Source organism: Callithrix jacchus, chromosome 13 (genome assembly GCF_049354715.1).
Source record: "Callithrix jacchus isolate 240 chromosome 13, calJac240_pri, whole genome shotgun sequence".
Taxonomy (NCBI): Eukaryota; Metazoa; Chordata; class Mammalia; order Primates; family Cebidae; genus Callithrix; species Callithrix jacchus.
This window is the reverse complement of record NC_133514.1, coordinates 21,519,347-21,525,929: the sequence shown is the minus strand read 5'-3', so window position 1 is coordinate 21,525,929 and position 6,583 is coordinate 21,519,347.

Genomic DNA, 6,583 nt, shown 5'->3' with positions numbered 1-6,583 from the left:
TCCATTTAAATAGCTAAGTAGGGATTGCTTCTTAGTACAGTCAGGAAGAATTTAGCCCAGAAAACAATTGCTTCAGTGGCCACTGACCCAAACTTCCAGGCTGGAGTGCAATGGTGCCATCATGGCTCACTGCAACCTCCACCTCTCAGGCTCAAGCAATTCTCCCGCCTCAGCCTCTCAAGTAGATGATACTACAGGAACAGGCCACTGTACCCAGCTAATTTTTGTATTTTTTGGTAGAGATGGGATTTCGCCATGTCGCTCAGGATGGTCTTGACTTCCTGGCCTCAAGTGATCCACCCTCCTCAGCCTCCTAAAGTGTTGGAATTACAGGCGTGAGCCACCGTGCCCAGCCTTGACCCACACTTTTATTGTCAGTTAGGCATGGGGTCTTCTGGAGTTCGGGTCTCCCCTGACAGGAGGGGACTCCCAGTTTACACTTGGCCACTGCCCATCAATGCCTGTTGATACAATCAACACAATAGACAACTACAAGTGTTGTTGAGGATGTGGAGAAATGTGAACCTGCATAAGTTGCTGATAGGAATGTAAAATGGCACGGCCACTCTGGAGAACAATTTGGTGGTATTTTACAAAGCTAAGCATAGCATTTAACCCATATGACCTAGCAATTCCACTCCAAGGTATATACCCAAGAGATTATTTGCACGATTATTTGCACACAAATGTATATAGCAGCAGTAATCGGATTAGTCCCAAAGTGGATAACCCAAATGTCCACGAACTTGTGAAAGAGATAAGCAAATGTGGCAAACTCATATAATGAAATATTATTCAGAAGTAAAAAGAACAAGTAGCTGATATATGATACAATATGATGCGCCTCAGAAACTTTTTGCTGGCCGGGCGCGGTGGCTCAAGCCTGTAATCCCAGCAGTTTGGGAGACCAAGGCGGGTGGATCACGAGGTCAAGAGATCGAGACCATCCTGGTCAACATGGTGAAACCCTGTCTCTACTAAAAATACAAAAAAAAAAAAAATAGCTGGGCATGGTGGCACGTGCCTGTAATCCCAGCTACTCAGGAGGCTGAGGCAGGAGAATTGCCTGAACCCAGGAGGTGGAGGTTGCAGTGAGCCGAGATCGCACCCTTGCACTCCAGCCTGGGTAACAAGAGCGAAACTCCACCTCAAAAAATAAAAAATACTTTTGCTATATGAAAGAAACCAGATGCAAAATGGAACCATGGGCTTAGGGGAGGAGAATGGGACACTGGTGTAAAAGTTGCAAAGAGAACAAAAACGCTGCCTGCCTTGCTCCCAGGTCAAGTAACACAGGAGGAAAGAAAATACCCACATGTGAGAGGGCTAAAAGAGCTGTTCTCAAGATGAAGTAGAAGGTGGGACTCAACTCTGGAGGTGAGGCTCACACACTACCACATTGAAGACTAGCTAAAACAGGCATGGAGTGAAAGCGCCTTTTCATAAGACATGCCCACCATTATTCTGTTCTCCCTGCTTAAGCCCTTGTCTTGCTCATGTCAACAAGTTTACTGCCATCCATTCTTCCTGGTTACAGATATCTATGGAGCTCTGAGTCTTTTTCTTAATCATTATTTTAGAACCTGGCTCACTCTCTCCCTTCTACACTAGTTCTGTCATTATTATTGCTGATTTCAGTATCTCTGAGGTGAAAGATTTTATTTTCCAATGGCAGCCACAAAACGACCGTCCATTCTACATGTTCTCCTGCAAGGTTGCCTTGACATTCCCATTAAGAGTTGGCATCTAGTCACCCCACTTTTCCAGTCTCCCCACTCCTTTGAACTTGTGTGGGCTCTAAGATTGCTTCTACTAGTAGAATATAACTTACATGACCCTGGGCCGGTGTGGGGTGCAGCCCTGAACTGGCTTGGCAGCTCTGCTTTTGGCTCCTTGGGGCATTCACTCTTGGGAAACTTCCCTTTGGAACTTAGCATTTATGATATGGGAAGTCGAATCCACATAAAAAGAGCCTATGTTGGTGCTCTCAACTCCCAACCAATAACCAGTCTCGACTATCAGCCATGTGAGTAACGCGTCTTGGACCTCCAGCCAGTTGAGTCTTCAGAAGACTGCAGCTCAAGCTGGCATCTGGATACAACCACATGAGAGACCCCCTGACCAGCCAAGCCTAGGCAACTCACAGTGCTGTAAGAGATAATAATAAGTTGTTGTTTTAACTAAGTTTTGAGGAGTTTCTTTTGCAACAATAGATAGTCGAAACATCTGCATGATGCATCCAACATTCTGGCTTCTCACTGCCTTTGCCTCCTCTCTCCCATTACTTTGTCTTCTAAATCTATTTTTACATAGAAACATTCAGTCATGCGCTATACTACATCATGCCATTACTAATAACTCATAAACTCAATTTCAACTTCTCCCTTCTTTAAAGTACAAAGACAGGCTGCCACATCCTGTCTTTCTACTTTAATCAGTCTAGTGTTCTCATTCCAGCAACTCCTCAACTGCCCCAGGCCCTCCAATACATTGATCTATCCATCCCTCATTTCCTTTCTTAGCCTCACTTTGATCCTTACTCAGCTTAGATTTCAAGGCCCAAGGTTATCATTATTCCAATGCCAAAACTCTAAAGAACTGTTTCTCTCGCCCTCAACTGAGCTTTCCAGGGCAAAACATAAACCCTGAATAAACCCAAGTCACCAATTACTCATTAACTGCATCTGAGCAGCAGAATGTGATAGGTAACACATCCATGCACACACAGCCCTGCTGTCTGTCACTTTACCGCCTCACTCAACGTGAGGCCTTACAGCCGTCCAGCAGTCCTCCTCCTTTTCCCTAGTCCAAACATGGTTCACTCTCCCAGATGATTATTTAATTTCAGACCTCCAGTAACTTCTCACCTCTCTCCACTCCCAGTTGATGGCCTTGCTTATCTGCTGAGAATACAATCATAAAGAACTGTACGCGCTTCATTCTTAAATCTATCAATCTCCCTGTTTTCCTTTATGATACAAGAAACGTTTTCCCTGTTCCTATCTCTGACCAATGTTTGCACAAACAGATCTTGCAGGAGAAGGAAGTCCTTTTCTTCTACTCAAAACATTGCTCTGGATTTGTCCCTGTTCTCTCCTGCTCCTCAGTTTCCACCTGCCCTACTGGATCATTCTAACAGCAAATAAACATGTATATTTCCCACTTGAAAACAAATTAAAACTTGCTTGAACCCAGTTCCATCTACAGCTTCCATTCTTTTTTTTTTTTTTTTTTTTGAGACAGAGTCTTACTCTGTTGCCCAGGATGGAATACAGTGGCATGATCTCAGCTCACTGCAACCTCCATCTCCCAGGTTCAAGCAAATCTCTAGCCTCAGCTTCCCAAGTAGCTGGGATTGCAGGCACGTGCCACCATGCCTGGTTAAGTTTTTCCTATTTTTAGTAGAGATGGGTTTTTGCCATGTTGGCCAGGCTGGTCTCAAACTCCTGACCTCAAGTGATCTGTCCATCTAAGTCTCCCAAAGTGCTGGGATTACAGATGTGAGTCACTGCACCCAGCCTTATGTTCTTCTTTATAACAATTGCTTAATATCTCTAATGCTTTCTACTTCCCCTCTCAATCCTCAAAGTCTGATCAAGCCACTTTCAATCTACCAAACTTATTCTTGCTAAGCTTACTGATGAATACCATGGTGGTAAATCCAATGGTCAATTCTCTTTTGTCCTCTCACCTGACTTCCTGGTGTAATTTGAACCAGGTTGCTTTTCCCTTGAGACAACTTTTAATTGGTCTCTTAGGACTCCACTATTTGCTACCCTCTTTCTCTCATTAGCTAGTTCTTCTCATTCTTTGTTGATTCCTGTTGATCTTCTTAACTCTTAACATGTTGAGTGCTTCAGCGTTCAGTCTTCAGCTGTCTCCACTTCATTGTATTCTCTTCACAAGGTGACACTTAGTTCCGAGGCTCTAAATACCACACAGCTGCAGATGAATCCAAAATTTACATCTCTGTCTTGTACCTTGCTCCTACACTTCAGACTTTTTATATATGCAGTTGTCTATCAAGTCTCTCAGTTTGGCTTTTTAATAGGTTTTGTGAAACTGTCATGCTATAAAACATAGTTACCCACCAGTTTTCTCCTACTAGTTAATACAATTTCTTTCATCCAGTTGCTCAGGAGGAAATCTTGGAATCCATATTTGAGTTCTTTCTTCCACAATACATAATCAATCAGTCAAAAAAACTGGCTTGGTGTCATGGCTCATGCCTGTAATCCTAGCACTTTGGGAGGAGGCTTGGGCAGGACCGTCACTTGAGCTCTGGAGGTCAAGACCAGCCCAGGCAACATGGCAAGACATCACCTGTACTTTAAAAAAAAATTAGTTGGACATAGTGGTGCATACTTGTATTTTCAGGAGACTGAGGTTTGAGGATAGCTTGAGCCCAGGATGTTGAGGCTGCAGTAAGCTTTATTATCAACAGTGCACTCCAGCCTGGATGTCAGAGAAAGACCCTGTCTCAAAAAAAACAATTCTGTCAGCTTCGTTTCAAAATATATCCAGCATCTGACTACTTTTTACCATTTTTAATGTTACACCATCAGGTTTTCCTGGATCAGTTCAATAGTTTCCTCTGGTTTCTCTGCTAGTATCCTTGCTTCTCATTAGTCTATTAAGAATGAGTCAGGTGAACTCTCTAGAGTAAATCATAGCATCCTACTCCTCTACCTGAAACTTCATCTCTCTGTATTTTTCATCCTGTCTAACAACAAAAAACCATAAATTCTTGTTTGCATATGTATGTGTATATACCTGTTATTCGCCCTGTTTTACAGTCAGTTCACTTCGGGTTAATCTTTGTGTATGGTATTATCTACGGATAGAGGTGTTTTTTGTTTTGTTGTGGTAGCTGTGGTAATAATTTCTTTTTTACAGTCAAATCGTTCCAGCAGTTTGTTGAAAACGTTACCCTCTCTCCATTGAATTACTTTGGCAACTCTGTTCTTCGACCTTCACAGGTCAGTTACTCATGATGACTAATTTTCCAACAAATGCGGGGTTTGAACGGAGTTCACTCGGAAAGCCTGTGCTAGAGTTCCAGTACAGGGACCTCCTCTCTTTATCGGGGCTCAGATTCTTCATCCTCTCATCACAGGCTCAGGATCTACAACGGAAATCTGCTTACGTGAGACTAAGAGAAGGTATCTGGAGCCAAGGCACTTCTCTGACTCTACCCACTGCTCTGACAGAGCTTCGAAAACTCTACAGTCTTTTAATCAAGAGACGGTTAAGTCAAAGACAATGCTTCCTTAGCCAAACGTGAAACACAGCAGTTTCGTAATGTAAGGGAAATTCCTTCTTAGCACACAGTGGAGAAAGCTCTAAAGGAGATAAGAATCAGTAATGAAACTGACAATAAGATTTGGCTGCATAAGCCGAAGATGAAGAAATTTCCCTTAATCTCTGTGTTTCCAGATGGCACGGGTGTGGCAGCAGAAATCCCGTCATGGATGAGACACTAAGAACTGGCACAAGATCTGCACTTTAGATTCAAAAGCTATGTGATCCAGGCCCTCATATTTATCTTTTCTAATCTCCATAATAATTCTATGAGGTTGGCATCATTGACCCATTATAAATGTTGCATCCCTGAGGATGCAACCCCAAGACCACTTCCTGAGTCACGCCGGACTAAGGCAAAATTAGGGATCCTAAAGCCTGGTAATGGTGATCCAATGGTCCAAGTTGCAAGTTAAGGAGAGTAGGTTGGTAGAGATGATAAATCGTTGTACTCCCCAGACTTCTCCAACTCATTCCAGTTACTCTTCATGCATTTAACCTGAAGCTTTCCCCAGACAACCTGGCCTTTCACTCTTTCCCTAAACAAGGTTTTTTCCCTCTAGTCTCTGTATTGACCATCCTATTTTCTAAGTACTTTTAATGACTACATTCACTCTTCTGAGCTCCCATCTGAAACCTTTGTTTCTTCCACTGCTATGTTACCACTAGGATCTATCTGTCAGCGCAAGTGTTGCATGTACTTGCTCCGATGCTATGTTAATAAAAATAGTCACTACCAGTTTTTCTGTATCAACTATGTGCCAGGCACTGTGTGAAGCACTTGGTTAACATGTTTCATTCTCACAATAGCCCCCTTAACAGGTACTTTTATCTTCTCTTTGTTGATGAATGAACTGAGCTGCAGGGAAAAGAAGTAATTTAGAAATCAAAGCTAGTAAGTGGGAGAGTTGGCTTTTAAACCAATGTGTGACTTCAAAGTTGGAGTTGTTGGGTTTTTTTCCCCCCTTTGAGTTTTAAGCCTGTTTGAACATATCTGGGGCACTTAGAGATGGTGCATCAGAAATCTATTGGCAAGAAAAATTTTTCCTAAGAGAAAAGAGAAGCAAAACACATAAAAGCATGTCACGGACAGAAGGCCAGGATAGAGAGGAGAGACAACTTTGAGTTCTACCATGTGTCTGTTTCTGTTGTCTGGCATCCCAGTGTATGGGGGCATGCCTGAAGTTTAGGGGGAAGTGACTACAATAATCTGTGAAGTGTTAGATTTGGCATCTTTGGTGTAGGGCACGGTGGCCCAACGTTTTCCCAGAAAACTTCTAAT